A 22,087-nucleotide genomic window follows, 5' to 3' on the forward strand; every position below is an offset into this window, starting at 1 on the left:
ACGGCCCAGGTGAGGATATAGGAAAAGACAGACGCTCCAGAGTCAAATCACTAATGACCACTAGAGGGAGCAAAAAGCAAAATCACAACAGTACCCCCCCCTTAGTGAGGGGTCACCGAACCCTCACCACGACCACCAGGGCGATCAGGATGAGCGGCGTGAAAGGCACGAACTAAATCGGCCGCATGAACATCAGAGGCGACCACCCAGGAATTATCTTCCTGACCATAGCCCTTCCACTTGACCAGGTACTGAAGCCTCCGCCTGGAGAGACGAGAATCCAAGATCTTCTCCACCACGTACTCCAACTCGCCCTCAACCAACACCGGAGCAGGAGGCTCAGCAGAAGGAACCACAGGCACAACGTACCGCCGCAACAAGGACCTATGAAACACGTTGTGGATAGCAAACGACACAGGAAGATCCAGGCGAAAGGATACAGGATTAAGAATTTCCAATATCTTGTAAGGACCAATAAAACGAGGTTTAAATTTGGGAGAGGAAACCTTCATAGGAACAAAGCGGGAAGAAAGCCACACCAAATCCCCAACACGTAGTCGGGGACCCACACCGCGGCGGCGGTTGGCAAAGCGCTGAGCCCTCTCCTGTGACAACTTCAAGTTGTCCACCACAAGATTCCAGATCCGCTGCAACCTATCCACCACAGAATCCACCCCAGGGCAGTCAGAAGGTTCCACATGACCCGAAGAAAAACGAGGGTGGAAACCAGAGTTGCAGAAAAACGGCGAAACCAAGGTGGCGGAACTAGCCCGATTATTAAGGGCAAACTCAGCTAACGGCAAGAAGGTCACCCAATCGTCCTGATCAGCAGAGACAAAACACCTCAAATAAGCCTCCAAAGTCTGATTAGTTCGCTCCGTCTGTCCATTAGTCTGAGGATGGAAAGCAGACGAAAACGACAAGTCAATGCCCATCCTACTACAAAAGGATCGCCAGAATCTGGAAACGAACTGGGATCCTCTGTCTGACACAATATTCTCAGGGATGCCGTGCAAACGAACCACGTTCTGGAAAAACACAGGAACCAGATCGGAAGAGGAAGGCAGTTTAGGCAAAGGAACCAAATGGACCATCTTGGAGAAGCGATCACATATCACCCAGATAACAGACATGCCCTGAGACACCGGAAGATCAGAAATGAAATCCATGGAAATATGTGTCCAAGGTCTCTTAGGGACAGGCAAGGGCAAGAGCAACCCGCTGGCACGAGAACAGCAAGGCTTAGCTCGAGCACAAGTCCCACAGGACTGTACAAATGACCGCACATCCCTAGACAAGGAAGGCCACCAAAAGGATCTGGCCACCAGATCTCTGGTGCCAAAAATTCCTGGGTGACCTGCCAACACCGAGGAATGAACCTCGGAAATGACTCTGCTGGTCCACTTATCAGGCACAAACAGTCTGTCAGGTGGACAAGAATCAGGCCTATCAGCCTGAAATCTCTGCAACACACGTCGCAGATCTGGAGAAATAGCTGACAAGAGAATACCATCCTTAAGAATACCAACAGGTTCAGCGACTCCAGGAGCATCAGGCACAAAGCTCCTGGAAAGAGCATCGGCCTTCACATTCTTTGAACCTGGTAAATACGAGACAACAAAGTCAAAACGGGAGAAAAACAATGACCAGCGGGCCTGTCTAGGATTCAGGCGTTTAGCAGACTCGAGATACATCAGATTTTTGTGATCAGTCAAGACCACCACACGATGCTTAGCACCCTCGAGCCAATGACGCCACTCCTCAAATGCCCATTTCATGGCCAACAACTCCCGATTGCCCACATCATAATTTCGCTCGGCAGGCGAAAACTTCCTAGAGAAAAAGGCGCAAGGTCTCATAACAGAGCAACCAGGGCCTCTCTGCGACAAAACGGCCCCTGCTCCAATCTCTGAAGCATCCACCTCAACTTGAAAGGGAAGCGAGACATCAGGCTGGCACAAAACAGGCGCCGAAGTAAACCGACGTTTCAACTCCTGGAAAGCCTCCACGGCAGCAGGAGCCCAATTAACCACATCGGAGCCCTTCTTGGTCATATCCGTCAAAGGTTTCACAATGCTAGAAAAGTTAGCGATAAAACGACGGCAGAAGTTAGCGAAACCCAAGAACTTCTGAAGACTCTTAACTGACGAGGGCTGAGTCCAATCAAGAATAGCTCGGACCTTGACTGGGTCCATCTCCACAGCAGAAGGGGAAAAAATGAACCCCAAAAAGGGAACCTTCTGTACACCAAAAAGACACTTTGAGCCCTTGACAAACAAAGAATTTTCACGCAAAATTTTAAAGACCATCCTGACCTGCTCCACATGCGAGTCCCAATTATCAGAAAAAAACAGAATATCATCCAGATAAACGATCAGAAATTTATCCAGATAGTTCCGGAAAATGTCATGCATAAAGGACTGAAAAACTGAAGGGGCATTAGAGAGCCCAAAAGGCATCACCAAGTACTCAAAATGACCTTCGGGCGTATTGAATGCGGTTTTCCATTCATCCCCTTGCTTAATGCGCACAAGGTTGTACGCACCACGAAGGTCTATCTTGGTAAACCACTTGGCACCTTTAATCCGGGCAAACAAGTCAGACAACAGCGGCAAAGGATACTGAAATTTGACAGTGATCTTATTTAAAAGCCGATAGTCAATACAAGGCCTCAAAGATCCGTCCTTTTTAGCCACAAAAAAGAATCCCGCACCAAGAGGGGAAGAAGACGGACGGATGTGTCCTTTCTCCAGAGACTCCTTGATATATGAACGCATAGCGGTATGTTCAGGTATCGACAGATTAAACAGTCTTCCCTTAGGAAATTTACTGCCTGGAATCAAATCTATTGCACAGTCACATTCCCTATGAGGAGGCAATGCACTGGACCTGGACTCGCTAAAGACATCCTGATAATCAGACAAGTACTCCGGAACTTCCGAAGGCGTAGAAGAAGCAATAGACACAGGCAGGGAATCCTCATGAATACCACGACAGCCCCAACTAGACACTGACATAGCCTTCCAGTCAAGGACTGGATTATGGGTCTGTAACCATGGCAGCCCCAAAACAACCAAATCATGCATTTTATGTAGAACGAGAAAACGTATCACCTCGCGGTGTTCAGGAGTCATGCACATGGTAACCTGTGTCCAATACTGCGGCTTATTTTCTGCCAATGGCGTAGCATCAATACCCCTAAGAGGGATAGGATTTTCTAATGGTTCAAGAATAAAACCACAGCGCTTAGCAAATGAGAGATCCATAAGACTCAGGGCAGCACCTGAATCTACAAACGCCATGACAGGATAAGATGACAGTGAGCAAATCAAAGTTACAGACAGAATAAACTTAGGATGCAAATTACCAACGGTGACAGGACTAACAACCTTAGATATACGTTTAGAGCATGCTGAGATAACATGTGTAGAATCACCACAGTAGTAGCACAAGCCATTCCGGCGTCTATGAATTTTCCTCTCATTTTTAGTCAGGATTCTATCACATTGCATCAAATCAGGTGTCCGTTCAGACAACACCATGAGGGAATTTGCGGTTTTTCTATCACATTGCATCACATCAGGTGTCTGTTTAGACAACAACATGAGGGAATTTGCGGTTTTGCGCTCCCGCAACCGCCGGTCAATTTGAATAGCCAGGGACATGGTATCATTCAGACCTGTGGGAATGGGAAAACCCACCATAACATTCTTAATGGCCTCAGAAAGGCCATTTCTAAAATTAGCGGCCAGTGCACACTCGTTCCAATGTGTCAGCACGGACCATTTCCGAAATTTTTGGCAATACACCTCAGCCTCGTCCTGGCCCTGAGACATAGCCAGCAAGGCTTTCTCTGCCTGAATCTCAAGATTGGGTTCCTCATAAAGTAAACCGAGCGCCAGAAAAAACGCATCAATATCAGCCAATGCCGGATCTCCTGGCGCCAACGAAAAAGCCCAATCCTGAGGGTCACCCCGTAAGAATGAAATAACAATTTTTACTTGTTGAGCAGAGTCTCCAGACGAACAAGGTTTCAGGGACAAAAATAATTTACAATTATTCCTGAAATTCCTAAACTTAAATCGGTCTCCTGAAAACAGTTCAGGAATCGGAATCTTGGGTTCAGACCTAGGATTTCTGGTAACATAATCTTGTATACCCTGCACACGAGCGGCAAGCTGGTCCACACTTGTAATCAAGGTCTGGACATTCATGTCTGCAGCAAGCTTAAGCCACTCTGAGGTAAAGGGGAAAAGAAAAAAAAAAAATGAGAGAGGGAAAAAAAAAAACCTCAAAATTTTCTTTCTTATAATCCCACTTCTGCAATGCATTAAACATTTAATACTGGCCTGGCATACTGTTATGACCCCAGTGGACAGGGTCTCAGAGGAACGTGTAAGTCTGCAAGATACAAAAATCCAGCTCATAGGGCTGTGGTAACTGGGTTGACCAAATAGCTACTCCTAACGCCAACACTAGAAGTAGCCGGGGATCATGCCTACGGTGATCGCTAGATGACTCGCGCCAGCCGGAGAATCTAACTACCCCTAGGAGAAGAAAACAAAGACCTCTCTTGCCTCCAGAGAAAGGGACCCCAAAGCAAGATACAAGCCCCCCACAAATAATAACGGTGAGGTAAGAGGAAATGACAAACACAGAAATGAACCAGGTTCAGCAAAGAGAGGCCAGCTTACTAATAGCAGAATATAGCAAGATAACTTATCTAGTCAACAAAAACCCTATAAAAATCCACGCTGGAGATTCAAGAACCCCCGAACCGTCTAACGGTCCGGGGGGAGAACACCAGCCCCCTAGAGCTTCCAGCAAAGGTCAGGATACAGATAGGAACAAGCTGGACAAAAATACCAAACAAAACAAAAGCAAAAAGCAAGGAAGCAGACTTAGCTTGAAAAAACAGGAACCAGGATCAGAGGACAAGAGCACAACAGATTAGCTCTGATATCAACGATGCCAGGCATTGAACTGAAGGTCCAGGGAGCTTATATAGCAACGCCCCTGAACTAACGGCCCAGGTGAGGATATAGGAAAAGACAGACGCTCCAGAGTCAAATCACTAATGACCACTAGAGGGAGCAAAAAGCAAAATCACAACACATTAGGTACCGAGATGAGATCCTCAGACCCATTGTGAGACCATATGCTTGTGCGGTTGGCCCTGGGTTCCTCCTAATGCAGGACAATGCCAGACCTCATGTGGCTGGAGTGTGTCAACAGTTCCTGCAAGAGGAAGGCATTGAAGCTATGGACTGGCCAGCCCGTTCCCCAGACCTTAATCCGATTGAACACATCTGGGACATCATGTCTCGCACCATCCACCAAAGTCACCTTGCACCGCTGACTGTCCAGGAGTTGGCAGATGCTTTAGTCCAGGTCTGGGAGGAGATCCCTCAGGAGACCGTCCGCCGCCTCATCAGAAGCATGACTAGGCGTTGCAGGGAGGTCATACAGGCACGCGGAGGCCACACAGGCACGCGGAGGCCACACACACTACTGAGCATCATTTCTTTGTCTTGAGGCATTTCCACTGAAGTTGGATCAGCCTGTAACTTCATTTTCCACTTTGCTTTTGTGCATCATTCCAACTCCAGACCTTCGTGGGATATTAGTTGTGATTTACGTTGATAATTTTTAGGTTTTATTGTTCTCACCACATTCCACTATGTAATGTATAAAGATTTACAACTGTAATATTTCATTCAGTGATATCTAGGATGTGAGATTTTAGTGTTCCCTTTATTTTTTTGAGCAGTGTAATTTGTTTACTGTATTGTCTTGTCTGTTACAATTGCAGGGATACCAAATGTATTTCTAAATGCATTAAAATGTCATTATTGCAATTGTTTTTAATAATTTTTTAGCAATTTTATAGTAATAAAGAAAAATCAAACTTTTATTTCATCCTTAAAATACAGGCATATTGAAATACACTGGGATAAAGAGATGTATCTCTACATACAAGTATAACGTTCCTGTAATTTAAGACAGTACAGAGCACATTCAAGAAGAGAAAATTCTCCAATACTTGACAGTGCAGGCTGTGGCTTGTAGCTTTTTCTGCTTCCTGCTATGATACAGTTTGGGTGTTCAAATCCCGATAAGACCAGATCTCAATAAAAGAGAAGAATTACTTATTTAACTGAATGTAAGTGTGTAGAGCGCAAATAGATGCTGAACCCATCTCTCCAGTGTCAGGGGAGGAGGAGATATGAAGGGACAACAAAAGGTAAGAGAGAGACATTTCACGGAAGACGTGAAAATCAGAACATTTCTCTGACCTCCAAGAACAGCTGGAAGCTATACAGTAATATCCAATGACCAGTGTCAGACTGGAGAACATTGGGCCCACCTGAGGATTTGATTCTGAGGGACCACATTTCTCCCCTACTGAAGAGCCCACAGCAACTTCAAGGTTTGCACTATGAACTCTTCTGAAGGAGAAGCCAGGGCCCACCGGAAGATTCTCCGGTTCTCTGGTGGGCCAGTCCAACCCTGCCAATGACTGCCTGTTTTCTCTTTTCTTCTCTCTGGTCCTGGCCACACCACGGGGGCTGGTAGCGCTTATTTCTGTGAGGTAACAAATTTCACTGCCTGTATTATCATAGTAGCAAGTGATTCCACCAAGTCACTAGTCCTGCTGCTAGCCCCTGCTGTGTTGTTTGTATACTCGCTTGCCCAGGAGCTGCGGTATGTCCGACTTTATTCCTGTACGGTCAGACACAGCCATTACATAGTACACAGCAGGGTCACATTTATAAGATTATCTCCGTACAGGAACATTTTTTTAACACATCCAATTGTGGAAATTATTATTATTCCAAAATCTATTCATTAAAATGTACTTTGTTTTATGGGACAACCCTTTTAAGGTCCCTGATATATGTAAGGCTACAGTCAGCCAAATCCACCAATATTATTGGGATCTGATGGCAGTCTAATATGTATACGGTCCTCCCGACTCCCCCTTACATCATAATTTTGAATAAGAAAAGAAAACCAGCCAGTTGGATTTCCAACAGCTGATCCTTTTGTTTCCAAGGAAATACAGTGCTGCCAGAGAAGTCTCAGAGAAAACAACGGAACACTTGGCTGAGTGGAGTGTTCCTGTGTATGGAGAAGTCGGAAGAGATAGCTGTCGATTGAACGATCGATTATCACTAATAAGCTGCATCTACTGCAACTGAAGAACCTACGACCTCCTGAAAAAATGTCCTGCTCCGCTCACTTGCATATTGGGAGGTGAAGGGGTCAACTAACAACATGCCTACTGATATCTGGCAGTACGATCAACAGGTATCAGTAGATAAGATGTCACCTGCCCCATTCATCTCCTACTGCGGAAGTGAGCAGAACTCCAGTAAGCCTTTAGGATGGTTTAAGGCTCGCAGCACACATTTCTCCCAGTGTTATACAATTGATTTTTTTTCCTAGTTACAGCATTGGGAGTGAAAAAAGTTTAAAAATGTGACTGAAGGCAATAACAATTTTATAATCCGTGATCAACGTGAAGTTTCAAAGTGAGGTCAATTGTGAGAGTATCCAAAATCGCACTGTTTTGACTAGAACTACTACAGCTTTATACAGGTGCATCTCACAAAATTAGAATACCATCATAAAGTTAATTTATTTCAGTTCTTCAATATAAAAAGTGAAACTCATATATTATACTAGATGGCAGCCCGATTCTAAAGAATCGGGAGTCTAGAATCCATATATACTTTATTTATTCAAATGTAAGAATAATACAATTAATAAATAATAGTAAGAAAGAACAAAAAATGGCTGCACTCACCAGCTCTTGACAATTCTTGACAGTACGGCACATTTCTGATTGGTCGCTCGCGGCAGGCGGCAACCAATCAGGAAAGTGCCGCGCACCACGAAGGCATATATCTTGGTCCACCCTGAGAGGGTGTAGGACGCTGGTGACGTCACTTATCTCCGGACATTATCTCCGGACAAAGCCACGGAAGTTGGCACAAATTGCCGGAAGTAGTATTCTAGGCAATTATATATTAGATTTTAATGTTATCAGTGTTTACCTTTGAACGTTTATATTGTATTGTCCTGTCACCAGCCATGTGTACGATTATCGGCCGAAAGCCTCTCTGGAACCAATAATCACCCCATGTAAAGGTATCTTTATAAGTTAAAGACTCAGAATACTATGACTTTTATCATATCCTGAACAGTCAAGTTTTTTATGAACCGTTAAGGTTTTCTGGTTGAAGTAAAAAAAACTCTGAGTGTTTACAGTTTGAAACCATAAAATGTTGAAAAATTATGTCTTTCTTGAGTATATCACTCAATGGTGCTCATAAACGTGTCAAATTTGATCTATAATATACTTTAATATACGTTACTTTAATCTTTAATATACTTAAGAACAGGGCCCCAGACATCACACAGGGGGTCTGAAACACCGCACAGTGGTCCAAAATATCGCTGTGCTCTGCCTGGGGCCCCATATGCTGCCTGGGGCCCCTGTGCTCTGCCTGGGGCCCCATATGCTGCCTGGGGCCCCTGTGCTCTGCCTGGGGCCCCATGTTCTGCCTGGGGCCCCTGTGCTCTGCCTGGGGCCACTGTGCTCTGCCTGGGGCCCCATATGCTGCCTGGGGCCCCTGTGCTCTGCCTGGGGCCCCATATGCTGCCTGGGGCCCCTGTGCTCTGCCTGGGGCCCCATAGGCTGCCTGGGGCCCCTGTGCTCTACCTGGGACCACTGTGCTCTGCCTGGGGCCCCATATGCTGCCTGGGGCCCCTGTGCTCTGCCTGGGGCCCCTGTGCTCTGCTTGGGGCCCCATGTTCTGCCTGGGGCCACTGTGCTCTGCCTGGGGCCCCATAGGCTGCCTGGGGCCCCTGTGCTCTGCCTGGGACCACTGTGCTCTGCCTGGGGCCCCATATGCTGCCTGGGGCCCCTGTGCTCTGCCTGGGGCCACTGTGCTCTGCCTGGGGCCCCATATGCTGCCTGGGGCCCCTGTGCTCTGCCTGGGGCCCCTGTGCTCTGCCTGGGGCCCCATGTTCTGCCTGGGGCCCCTGTGCTCTGCCTGGGGCCACTGTGCTCTGCCTGGGGCCCCATGTTCTGCCTGGGGCCACTGTGCTCTGCCTGGAGCCCCATAAGCTGCCTGGGGCCCCTGTGCTCTGCCTGGGACCACTGTGCTCTGCCTGGGGCCCCATATGCTGCCTGGGGCCCCTGTGCTCTGCCTGGGGCCCCATATGCTGCCTGGGGCCCCTGTGCTCTGCCTGGGGCCCCATATGCTGCCTGGGGCCCCTGTGCTCTGCCTGGGGCCCCTGTGCTCTGCCTGGGGCCCCATATGCTGCCTGGGGCCCCTGTGCTCTGCCTGGGGCCCCTGTGCTCTGCCTGGGGCCCCATATGCTGCCTGGGGCCCCTGTGCTCTGCCTGGGGCCCCATATGCTGCCTGGGGCCCCTGTGCTCTGCCTGGGGCCCCATATGCTGCCTGGGGCCCCTGTGCTCTGCCTGGGGCCCCTGTGCTCTGCCTGGGGCCCCATGTTCTGCCTGGGGCCCCTGTGCTCTGCCTGGGGCCACTGTGCTCTGCCTGGGGCCCCATATGCTGCCTGGGGCCCCTGTGCTCTGCCTGGGGCCCCATATGCTGCCTGGGGCCCCTGTGCTCTGACTGGGGCCACTGTGCTCTGCCTGGGGCCCCATATGCTGCCTGGGGCCCCTGTGCTCTGCCTGGGGCCACTGTGCTCTGCCTGGGGCCCCATATGCTGCCTGGGGCCCCTGTGCTCTGCCTGGGTGTAGGACACTGGTGACGTCACTTATCTCCGGACATTAGCTCCGGACATTATCTCCGGACATTAGCTCCGGACATCATCTCCGGACATTAGCTCCGGACAAAGCCACGGAAGTTGGCACAAATTGCAGGAAGTAGTATTCTAGGCAATTATATATGAGATGGCCATTTCCTGAAGGAAATACATGGTGCTTGAACAGCGCTACCAGCTTTACAGCAGCACTTTTCACACACGGGACTGGGGGGCGCGCTCACTTTTGCACCCGGGGCCGGGGGCGCGCTTACTTTTGCACCCGGGGGCGCACTTACTTTTGCACCCGGAGGCGCACTTACTTTTGCACCCGGGGGCGCACTTACTTTTGCACCCGGGGGCGCACTTACTTTTGCACCCGGGGGCGCACTTACTTTTGCACCCGGGGGCGCACTTACTTTTGCACCCGGGGGCGCACTTACTTTTGCACCCGGGGGCGCACTTACTTTTGGGGCCGCACTTACTTTTGGTGGGCGGGGCTCCTCGGCCTCCGATTTGGTTGGTGGGGCCCCTCGTCCTCCGATTTGGTGGGTGGGGACCCTCGGCCTCCGATTTGGTGGGCGGGGACCGGCCTCCGATTTGGTGGGCGGGGACCCTCGGCCTCCAATTTGGTGGGCGGGGACCCTCGACCTCCGATTTGGTGGACGGGGACCCTCGGCCTCCGCTTTGGTGGGCGGGGCCGGGCCCCTCGGCCTCCGCTTTGGTGGGCGGGGCCGCTCGGCCTTCGATTTGGTGGGCGGGGCTCCTCGGCCTCCGATTTGGTTGGCGGGGCCCCTCGGCCTCCGATTTGGTTGGCGGGGACTCTCGGCCTCCGATTTGGTGGGTGGGGACCCTCGGCCTCCGATTTGGTGGGCGGGGACCCTCGGCCTCCGATTTGGTGGGCGGGGACCCTCGGCCTCCGATTTGGTGGTCGGGGACCCTCGGCCTCCGCTTTTGTGGGCGGGGCCCCTCGGCCTCCGATTTGGTGGGCGGGGTCCCTCTGCCTCCGATTTGGTGTGCGGGGACCCTCGGCCTCCGCTTTGGTGGGCGGGGCCCCTCGGCCTTCGATTTGGTGGGCGGGGCCCCTCGGCCTCCGACTTGGTTGGTGTGGACCCTCGGCCTCCGATTTGGTGGGCGGGGACCCTCGGCCTCCGATTTGGTGGGCGGGGACCCTCGGCCTCCGATTTGGTGGGCGGGGCCCCTCGGCCTCCGATTTGGTGGGTGGGGACCCTCGACCTCCGATTTGGTGGGCGGGGACCTTCGGCCTCCGCTTTGGTGGGTGGGGCCCCTCGTCCTCCGATTTGGTGGGTGGGGACCCTCGGCCTCCGATTTGGTGGGTGGGGACCGGCCTCCGATTTGGTGGGCGGGGACCCTCAGCCTCCGATTTGGTGGGCGGGGACCCTCGACCTCCGATTTGGTGGGCGGGGACCCTCAGCCTCCGCTTTGGTGGGCGGGGCCCCTCGGCCTCCGATTTGGTGGGCGGGGTCCCTCTGCCTCCGATTTGGTGGGCGGGGACCCTCGGCCTCCGCTTTGGTGGGCGGGGCCGCTCGGCCTTCGATTTGGTGGGCGGGGCTCCTCGGCCTCCGATTTGGTTGGTGGGGCCCCTCGGCCTCCGATTTGGTGGGCGGGGCCCCTTATCCTCCGATTTGGTGGGCGGGGAACCTCGGCCTCCGATTTGGTGGGCGGGGCCCCTCGGCCTCCGATGTGGTGGTCGGGGACCCTCGGCCTCCGCTTTGGTGGGCGAGGCTGGGCCCCTCAGCCTCCGCTTTGGTGGGCGGGGCCGCTCGGCCTTCGATTTGTTGGGCGGGGCTCCTCGGCCTTCGATTTGGTTGGCGGGGCCCCTCGGCCTCCGATTTGGTTGGCGGGGCCCCTTATCCTCCAATTTGGTGGGCGGGGACTCTCGGCCTCCGATTTGGTGGGCGGGGCCCCTCGGCCTCCGATTTGGTTGGCGGGGCCCCTCGGCCTCCGATTTGGTGGGCGGGGACCCTCGGCCTCCGATTTGGTGGGCGGGGCCCCTCGGCCTCCGATTTGGTGGGCGGGGACCCTCGGCCTCCGATTTGGTTGGCGGGGCCCCTCGGCCTCCGATTTGGTGGGCAGGGACCCTCGGCCTCCGATTTGGTGGGCGGGGCCCCTCGGCCTCCAATTTGGTTGGTGGGGCCCCTCGGCCTCCGTTTTGGTGGGCGGGGACCCTCGGCCTCCGATTTGGTGGGCGGGGACCCTCGGCCTCCGATTTGGTGGGCGGGGACCCTCGGCCTCCGATTTGGTGGGCGGGGACCCTCGGCCTCCGATTTGGTGGGTGGGGTTTCTCGGCCTCCTATTTGGTGGGCGGGGCCCCTCGGCCTCCGATGTGGTGGGCGGGGCCCCTCGGCCTCCGCTTTGGTGGGCGGGGCCGGGCCCCTCGGCCTCCGCTTTGGTGGGCGGGGCCGCTCGGCCTTCGATTTGGTGGGCGGGGCTCCTCGGCCTCCGATTTGGTTGGCGGGGCCCCTCGGCCTCCGATTTGGTTGGCGGGGCCCCTCGGCCTCCGGTTTGGTGGGCGGGGACTCTCGGCCTCCGATTTGGAGGGCGGGGACCCTCGGCCTCCGATTTGGTGGGCGGGGATCCTCGGCCTCCGATTTGGTGGGCAGGGACCCTCGGCCTCCGATTTGGTGGTCGGGGACCCTCGGCCTCCGCTTTGCTGGGCGGGGCCCCTCGGCCTCCGATTTGGTGGGCGGGGTCCCTCTGCCTCCGATTTGGTGTGCGGGGACCCTCGGCCTCCGCTTTGGTGGGCGGGGCCCCTCGGCCTTCGATTTGGTGGGCGGGGCCCCTCGGCCTCCGATTTGGTTGGTGTGGACCCTCGGCCTCCGATTTGGTGGGCGGGGACCCTCGGCCTCCGATTTGGTGGGCAGGGACCCTCGGCCTCCGATTTGGTGGGCGGGGACCCTCGGCCTCCGATTTGGTGGGCGGGGACCCTCGGCCTCCGATTTGGTGGGCGGGGCCCATCGGCCTCCGATGTGGTGGGCGGGGCCCCTCGGACTCCGATTTGGTGGGCCGGGACCCCCGGCCTCAGATTTGGTGGGCGGGGCCCCTCGGCCTTCGATTTGTTGGGCGGGGCTCCTCGGCCTTCGATTTGGTTGGCGGGGCCCCTCGGCCTCCGATTTGGTTGGCGGGGCCCCTTATCCTCCGATTTGGTGGGCGGGGACTCTCGGCCTCCGATTTGGTGGGCGGGGACCCTCGGCCTCCGATTTGGTGGGCGGGGCCCCTCGGCCTCCGATTTGGTGGGCGGGGCCCCTCGGCCTCCGATTTGGTGGGCGGGGCCCCTCGGCCTCCGATTTGGTTGGTGGGGCCCCTCGGCCTCCGATTTGGTGGGCGGGGACCCTCGGCCTCCGATTTGGTGGGCGGGGACCCTCGGCCTCCAATTTGGTGGGCGGGGACCCTCGGCCTCCGATTTGGTGGGCGGGGACCCTCGGCCTCCGATTTGGTGGGCGGGGCCCCTCGGCCTCCGATTTGGTGGGCGGGGCCCCTCGGCCTCCGATGTGGTGGGCGGGGCCCCTCGGCCTCCGCTTTGGTGGGCGGGGCCGGGCCCCTCGGCCTCCGCTTTGGTGGGCGGGGCTGCTCGGCCTTCGATTTGGTGGGCGGGGCTCCTCGGCCTCCGATTTGGTTGGCGGGGACTCTCGGCCTCCGATTTGGTGGGCGGGGACCCTCGGCCTCCGATTTGGTGGGCGGGGACCCTCGGCCTCCGATTTGGTGGGCGGGGACCCTCGGCCTCCGATTTGGTGGGCGGGGCCCATCGGCCTCCGATGTGGTGGGCGGGGCCCCTCGGCCTCCGATTTGGTGGGCGGGGCCCCTCGGCCTCCGATTTGGTGGGCGGGGACCCTCGGCCTCCGATTTGGTGGGCGGGGACCCTCGGCCTCCGATTTGGTGGGCGGGGACCCTCGGCCTCCGATTTGGTGGGCGGGGACCCTCGGCCTCCGATTTGGTGGGCGGGGCCCCTCGGCCTCCGATGTGGTGGTCGGGGCCCCTCGGCCTCCGCTTTGGTGGGCAGGGCCGGGCCCCTCGGCCTCCGCTTTGGTGGGCGGGGCCGCTCGGCCTTCGATTTGGTGGGCGGGGCTCCTCAGCCTCCGATTTGGTTGGCGGGGCCCCTCGGCCTCCGATTTGGTGTGTGCTCTGCCTGGGGCCACTGTGCTCTGCCTGGGGCCCCATATGCTGCCTGGGGCCCCTGTGCTCTGCCTGGGGCCCCATATGCTGCCTGGGGCCCCTGTGCTCTGCCTGGGGCCCCTGTGCTCTGCCTGGGGCCCCATGTTCTGCCTGGGGCCCCTGTGCTCTGCCTGGGGCCACTGTGCTCTGCCTGGGTGTAGGACACTGGTGACGTCACTTATCTCCGGACAATAGCTCCGGACAATAGCTCCGGACAATAGCTCCGGACAAAGCCACGGAAGTTGGCACAAATTGCAGGAAGTAGTATTCTAGGCAATTATATATTAGATAGAGTCATTACAAATAGAGTGAAATATTTCAAGTGTTTATTTCTGTTAATGTTGATGATTATGGCTTACAGCCAATGAAAAACCAAAAGTCATTATCTCAGTAAATTAGAATACTTTATAACACCAGCTTGAAAAAATGGTTTTAACATCCGAAATGTTGGCCTGCTGAAATGTAAATGCACTCAATACTTGCTCAGGGCTCGTTTTGCATCAATTACTGCATCACTGCAGCGTGGCATGGAGGCAATCAGTCTGTGGCACTGCTGAGGTGTTATGGAAACCAAAATTGCTTTGATAGCAGCCTTCATCTTGTCTTCATTGTTGGGTCTAGTGTCTCTCATCTTCCTCTTGATAATACACCATTGATTCTCTATGAGGTTAAGCTCAGACGAGTTTACTGGCCGATCAAGCACAGTGATACTGTTGATTTTAAACCAGGTATTGGTACTTTTGGCAATGTGGACAGGTGTCAAGTCCTGCTGGAGAATTAAATTTCCATCTCCAAAAAACTTGTGGACAGAGGGAAGCATGAAGTGCTCTAAAATTTCCTGGTAGATGGCTGTGCTGACTTTGGTCTTGATAAAACACAGTGTACCTATACCAGCAGATGACATAGCTTCCCAAACCATCACTGATTGTGGCAACTTCACCCACGAAGCATATCGGTGCCCGGGTGAAAAAACACGCCTCGAAGGCCACGTTTTGTTGAGCCCTCCCTGATGCACATGGTGGCCCTGCAGCCCGTGAAGCTCATCGGTGGGCAGGTGAAGTCAAGGCCGCGTCCCGCAGCGTCCTCCCTGGGGAGTACCTGAGAAGAGATCCGACCGCTGCATCCCGCACTGTGCACTGCAACCTCACCAGCAGCAGGAGCCAGAAACGCGGTTGCGCTCACAGGAGAAGAAACAGCCACGCCACAGCAGCAGTGGGGGCCGCTTGGGCAGCACACGGGCAGATCTCCGTGATTCCAGGAAGGAGGGGTCCATAGTCTCTAGAGGAGACATTGAGAACACCATTCAACCTCCGGATCCGGTACCCGTTTGAAGCGTCCGAGTGGTGAGTGAGCTCCGAGGAAGTACAGCACGCTAATGTCTGTTTTCTTTCTCTCTCCTGTCTCCTACTCCTTCCCTTTTTTCTATACATTGGTGGGGTGGAGTACAGGGGGTCCCTAAAAAGAGCAAAGCCAAGCTTAAAAATAAAGAGTGTCCCCTATGGAGACGACAGTTAGGAGCCTCATGGAATAAAAAGCTATGTCAGGACTGTATTGACAGGACAATTGCAGAAGAGACTCCCACTTTTTCTGAAAGCTTAAAATGTCTGATACAGTCCGAAGTCTGTAAGTCAGTTAGGGCGTTGCAGGCCACAACGGACACAGACATTAAGGGGAGAGATAGATCCAGACCCTCTTTTGTATCACAAGAAGACCCCACAGGTTCAGAGCCAGAGGACTCAGATCGATCGCAATACCCTGAGAGTAGTTCAGGAGAAGAAGTTACGTTCCCGGTAGAGGCGATGGACAAACTAATAAAAGCAGTCCGGTCTACTATGGGACTGGTAGACGAGAAGGCTAAAAAGTCGTCCCAGGAACTCTTGTTTGGCGGCTTACAAAAGAAGAAACATAGAGCCTTCTCCATTAATGAGCAGTTGCAGGTTCTCATTAAAAGAGAATGGGAGAAACCGGAAAAAAGAACGCAAACAATTAGTTCTTTAACCCCTTAGTGACGGAGCCAAATTTTTTAAATCTGACCAGTGTCCCTTTATGTAGTAATAACTCTGGAAAACTTCAACAAATCCCAATGATTTTGAGATTGTTTTTTCGTGACACATTATACTTTATGATAATGTTATTAGGTCGATATGTTTTGTGTTTATTTATAAAAAATATCAGAAATTTGAGAAAATTTTTTAAAAATTAGCAATTTTCAAACTTTGAATGATTATCTGTGATAGTAACACCACAGAAAAACATTAATGAATAACATTTCCCACATGTCGGCTTTACATCAGCACCATTTGTAAAATGTTCTTTTAGTTTGTTAGCATTTTATGAGGTTTAAAAATGTAGCAGTAATTTTTCATTTTTTTTCAAAGAAATTTACAAAATGTTTTTTTAAGGACCTATCCAGGTGTGAAGTGACTTTAGGGGTCCCATATATTGAAAAACCCCCAAAAGTTATACCATTTTAAAACAGCACACCCTGACATATTGAAAACTGCAGTCAGGTAGATTATTAACCCTTCAGGGGATTTTCAGGAATTAATGCAAAGTGGCATGATAAGAATGAAAATGTATATTTTTACCACCTAAATGCCGCTAACTTCTGAACAGGTTACAAAAGCCGTCAGACTCTAGGGCCGCTATTTGGCCGTAAATTGCCATGGCAAACATCAGGACCGCAAAATCATGATCTGAGGGCACCAATTGGGATAAAGTGGAAGCCCCCACACTCTGTTAACCATTTATATGATGTAGTCACTATTGACAGCAGCATCTAAGGGCTTGGATGTCCTCTTCGGGGGCAATAAGGCCAGCCATTGCGGCCACCTATGTGGCTAGATCTCTGACGATTTGGGTGGACAATCTAGAAGATCAGCTGGAATAACGATTCCCCAGAGAAACCATCTTGGAGGCGATTCCTGCCATCAGAGCGTCAGCAGTATTTTTAGCGCATGCCTCAGCAGACTCTGCAAAGCTGGCGGCCTTTCTAAAGGGTCACGGATCCAGGAAACAGCAATACAGAGACCAAGACAGAGACAGGACTGACAAGCGATTCAAGGGAGGGAGAGGCTTTTACTTCGGCAAGGCCTCTAGGGACAGCAAGAAGCCCTTCTACTGACTGCTTCTCGCAGGTAGGAGGGAGGCTCTCCCACTTCCTCATCGCCTGGGAGAGGATTTCATCCAGCACCTGGATTTGTCAGATCGTGGGATCAGGCCTAAAGATCGTGGGATCTGCCACCACAGAGGAACACAGAGACCCCGATACAGCCCTCTCAAGAAAGACAACGGGGCCTAGAAGAAGAGGTAGTGTCGCTGTTAGAGAAACATGTGCTGGAGGAAGTTCCGGTGGAAGAAAGAAAGAGGGGATTTTACTCCCCCCTTTTTCTCATTAAAAAAACAGACAACTCTTGGAGGACCATTATAAACCTGAAGGGTCTCAACAGTTATCTGATAATTCCTTCATTCAAGATGGAGACAGTAGGATCGGCACTAAAACTCCTCTTCCCACAATGTTACATGGCGGTCCTAGACTTCAAAGACGCATACTACCATGTCCCTATCCGCCAGCAGGATTGCAAGTTCCTCAGGGTGGCAGTGCAAATAAAGTCTCAAATAGGTCATTTTCAATACAGAGCTCTGTCCTTTGGGTTAGCAATAGCCCCTCGGGCATTCACAAAGCTGATTTCAGAAGTCACGGCTCATCTCAGAAAGAAGGATGTTCTGATAATACCATATCTGGACGACTTCTTGATTGTGGGGAAAAGTTTTTCTCATTGTCAGGAACAGGTCAGGATAGTCATGGACACATTACCAAACTCTGTGATGGCAGCTAAATCTCAAAAAATCCAGACTGGAAACGGCAACGGTACAGGTGTTCTCGGGGCTACTAATAGATTCAGTGGTATGGGAGTGTCGCCTCCCAGAGGAAAAAGAGCAGAAGATCAAACAATTAGTCTTGGCATCAATAAAGAAGCTGGAAATTACACTCAGGAAAGCAAAGTCGTTGCTGGGGTCCCTAAGCTCCTGCATACCAGCGGTGAAATCGGCTCAGTTCCAAACAAGGGAGCTACAGTGGTGTATATTACAAAACGATCTAGTACTACATGGTCAATTAGAACGAAAGCTTACCCTCCCAGGCTCAGTAGTCCGGTCACTCAGTTTGTGGTTGCAGATCGAATCAGCCCCAAGAGGAGTACCCTGGGTATATAGAACTTTCAGGGTAGTCACAACGGACGCCAGTCCCTGGGGGGTGGGGAGCCCACCTAGACACCCTGTGGCACCAGAATTCCTGGGCCCAGAAGGAAAGGGGCCTGTCATCAAACGAATGGGAACTGCTGGCGGTCGAAAGGGCACTAAACGGGTTGTTACCACATCTACGGGGGTAACATGTAAGAGTCCTATCAGACAACCAGTTGGCAGTGGCCTAGATAAATCACCAAGGGGGCACCCGGTCTCGAACACTGATGCAAATAACAGAAAGGACTCTGTCAAAACATAATTTCCTCTCATTATCCAAGGAGTAGACAACCTGAAGGCAGACTTTCTAAGCCGCAATCAGTTGAGACAAGGGGAATGGTCCCTAAAAGAGTCAATTTTCAATCAGATTGTAGACATGTGGGGTCGGCCCAAGATAGATCTCTTTGCTTCAAGAGCCAACAGTAGAGTTCAGGAATTTTGTTCCCTAAGTCCAACACACAGGCCAATGGCTGTAGATGCCTTCAGAATAGAGTTGACATCAGGACTCCTATATGCCTTCCCTCAAATATGCCTCATACCGGCAGTCTTGAGAAAGATCAGGGAGGACAAAGCCAGAGTAATCTTGATAGCCCCGTTTTGGCCAAAGAGGCCATGGTTCTACTGGCTAAGGACAATGTCCGTGTCGCATCCGTGGGTACTCCCAGAAGCCCAGGACCTTCTAACGCAGGGACCCTTTCGTCATCCTCAGAAGTCCGGGCTGCATTTAACAGCCTGGAATTTGACAGGTCACTGCTAGTGACGAAGGGCTTCTCAGCAGAGATAGTGTCTACACTGCTTAGTAGCAGGAAGCCAATAACCACCAGAATGTATGGGAGGATATGGAATACATTTTTATCCGTTTCAGGGCCAATACGGGAAAGGGGAAGTCCCGATAGTGGTCATACTAGAATTACTACAGAAGGGATTAGAGTTGGGATTAGCAGTCAGTACCCTCAAGGTGCAGGTTTCAGCTTTGGTGGCACCTGCTCCATGGGATCTAAATCTAGTGTCAGCCTTAACAGAAGGTTCTTTTGAGCCATTGAAAACAGTGTCAGAAAAGATAATTACATTAAAGACAGCCTTATTAGTGGCACTTACTTCGTCCCGTGGAATAGGTGACTTGCAGGCATTATCGGCAGACCCTCCCTACACTCAGGTCATGGACGATAGAATTGTATTAAGATTAGACCCAGCTTATCTCCCCAAGGTGGTGTCAAGGTTCCGTAGGGCTCAGGAAATAATCATACCATCTTTCTGTACTAACCCTAGTAATAAGAAGGAGGAGAGGCTTCATTGCCTGGACGTTAGAAGATGTCTCCTACAATACTTACAGGTAACGGAACCCTGGAGGAAGCAAAGGGCCTTGTTTGTCTCGTTTCAGAAGTCGAGAAGGGGCCTTAAGGTCTCTAAACAGACTATAGCTAGATGGCTGAGAGAGGCCATTAAGCATCATAGGAGGAGAGAGCAGATGCTACCATCGACCAAATCTGTAAGGCGGCCACTTGGTCCTCTCCATCTACCTTCAGACATTATAGGATAGATCTGTCTGCTTCCTCTGACCTCACATTCGGGAGAAGGGTGTTACAGGCGGTGGTCCCTCCCTAAGAGACTACAAATCTCTGTAATTCTCTCGTGATGCCGTCATGGGTGATGGAAAAACACGGGTATTACTTACCTGGTAATGTGTTTTTTCAGGACACATGACAGCACCCTTATATTCCCTCCCTATTGATCACGTTTGGATTCGGTGCATCGTTATAGCTTAAAACTCCCTTGGGTGTGGGTAGCTAGAAATATAAAGAATAAATGGATGTATTATTTTGAATGTACACTAATCTGCGGAGTTCCTCTCATGCTCTGTAAAACAAGTGATGCGGAGAGAGGAGCCGCCCTTTTTATCTTGAAGGTTTCCTGTCCTTGAAGGGAGAATCCCCTCTCTCATGGTGCCGTCATCGGTCATGAACAAACACAATACCACGTAAGTAATACCCATGTTTTTGACGATATTCTAATTTTGTGAGATGCATATTTGAAACTGCACAGTCAATTTACCAACATTATAGGGTGAATCAGCTAGGGAGATGGTTCCTTATTAGTAACCCTGACTACAGTACTAAGTGAAAAAATGTTATTGCATGATGACTCTGAGGTTGCCCAGCCAGTATCAGAAAGGTTCAACCAAAAAGATTATTTCCCTCAAATCTCCTTGGGATCAATGTTATCAACAGATCCAAATATTTTGGTCTATTTGTGCAGCTCCTTAAAGTGTAGCCTTTAAGTGCACATTAGAAATACACCAGAAATGTACTAGAAGTGACCAGAAGGTAAAAGCTACAACAGTTTAACAACTGTAGCTTTCTTTTCATCTTCTCACAAGTCATTTTCACCATACTTACATATGCCCTTACAATTATTGTTCCACTAATCCTTAGTTTCCTTTGCTATCCCCAAATCGCAAAACCCACCAATCAAATATTTATTTCTCCTTCCTTTTTATCTCCATACCTAACCTCATCCGCAGACCCGCTCCTAAACCTCCGATCACTCCTTCTAAAACACATAACAAGCTGGTTACTCTTCTTCTCCCACTTGTTTGCTCTCTCTTTGCTTCTCCTCACTGCTGGCAATATGTCTCCCAATCCTGGACCTCCACAGCTAATACCCCCATTATTTCTCCCTCCTATCATTTCCCATCTACAAGAAACTACCGCAACTTATCCAACGTAAAACCCATTCACTTAATCTCCAACTCCACCGCTTCCTCTCTCTGGAGCACTATGGAACACTCGTTCCATCAGCAATAAACTCAATGTCATTCACAACCTGTTTACCTCTCACAAACTATCCTTCCTGGGCCTCACCAAAACATGTACAACACCCTATGACACAGCCTCCCCTGATGCGCTGTGTTACTGAGGCCTTCACTTCAACCACACGCTTTGCACCTTCAGCTCAATCCCACCTCTACCCTACCATATCCTCCCTTCTTTTGAAGTGCACTTTATCCATATACACTCTACCTCTAACTGGCCAGAATGGATATGGGACTGTCCATTACCATATAGACCACTTCACCTAGGTTTTGCATTTTCTGCTTTTTCCACCACTTTCCAGCTAAAAATTTCACATTCAAGTCAGCCCTCACCTCAACTAAATAGGACGACTTTGCAACCATCAAATCTTCTTTATCCCATAATCCCAAACATAACCCCAAACATTCAACATTTTTAATTTCCACTTTCTCCCACCATTGCCCCTCCAACCTCCCTCATTTCAGAAGAAAACTTTACTTTTGCAAAGTCTTTACTGCTCAACCATCACAACCCCTCCACATAACAGACAAATGTCCTTCCCCAAAAACTTTCCTCCCCACTATCACTGAAGGAAAGCATACTCATCTTCTCTCCAAATTGTGCCTCACCACTTGTGAACTGAAACCCATCCCATCCTAGCTCCTCCTTAACCTCATCACCACACTTATCTCATCCTTAACCTATCTCTTCAACCTATCATTAACTTCTGGTACTTTCCCGTCTGCTTTCAAACATGCAACAGTCACACCCATCCTTAAGCCATCCCATCCACTTCATTCAGCTAGTGCCTCATATCGTTGCTTGTGTTTGCCTCCAAACTCCTCAAATAGCACATACACATCAAACTTTCCTCCCAACTCACTCTTTGAACAACTACAATCTGGATTCTGTATCCTCCACTTCACCAAAACTGCCTTAAACAAAGTTACTAATGTCTTACTCACTGACAATTCTCTATACTCCGTCTAGATCTGTCCTCTGCCTTCGACACAGTCGACCATTCCCTCTTACTACACACTCTTTCCTTGGCATCAAAGACCTTGACCTTTCCTGGATCTCCTCATACCTCCCCAACCACA

At 51.3% G+C, this 22,087-nt stretch overlaps 1 protein-coding gene across 2 annotated transcripts in view; it reads right to left on the reverse strand.

The window, feature by feature from the left end:
• The window catches only part of LOC143767339 (uncharacterized), a 200,490-nt gene that overhangs the window by 7,540 nt on the left and 170,863 nt on the right, over positions 1-22,087 (reverse strand). The gene's annotated exons all lie outside the window — the stretch shown is intronic.

This window comes from Ranitomeya variabilis, chromosome 4, assembly GCF_051348905.1.
Source record: "Ranitomeya variabilis isolate aRanVar5 chromosome 4, aRanVar5.hap1, whole genome shotgun sequence".
Classification (NCBI taxonomy): Eukaryota; Metazoa; Chordata; class Amphibia; order Anura; family Dendrobatidae; genus Ranitomeya; species Ranitomeya variabilis.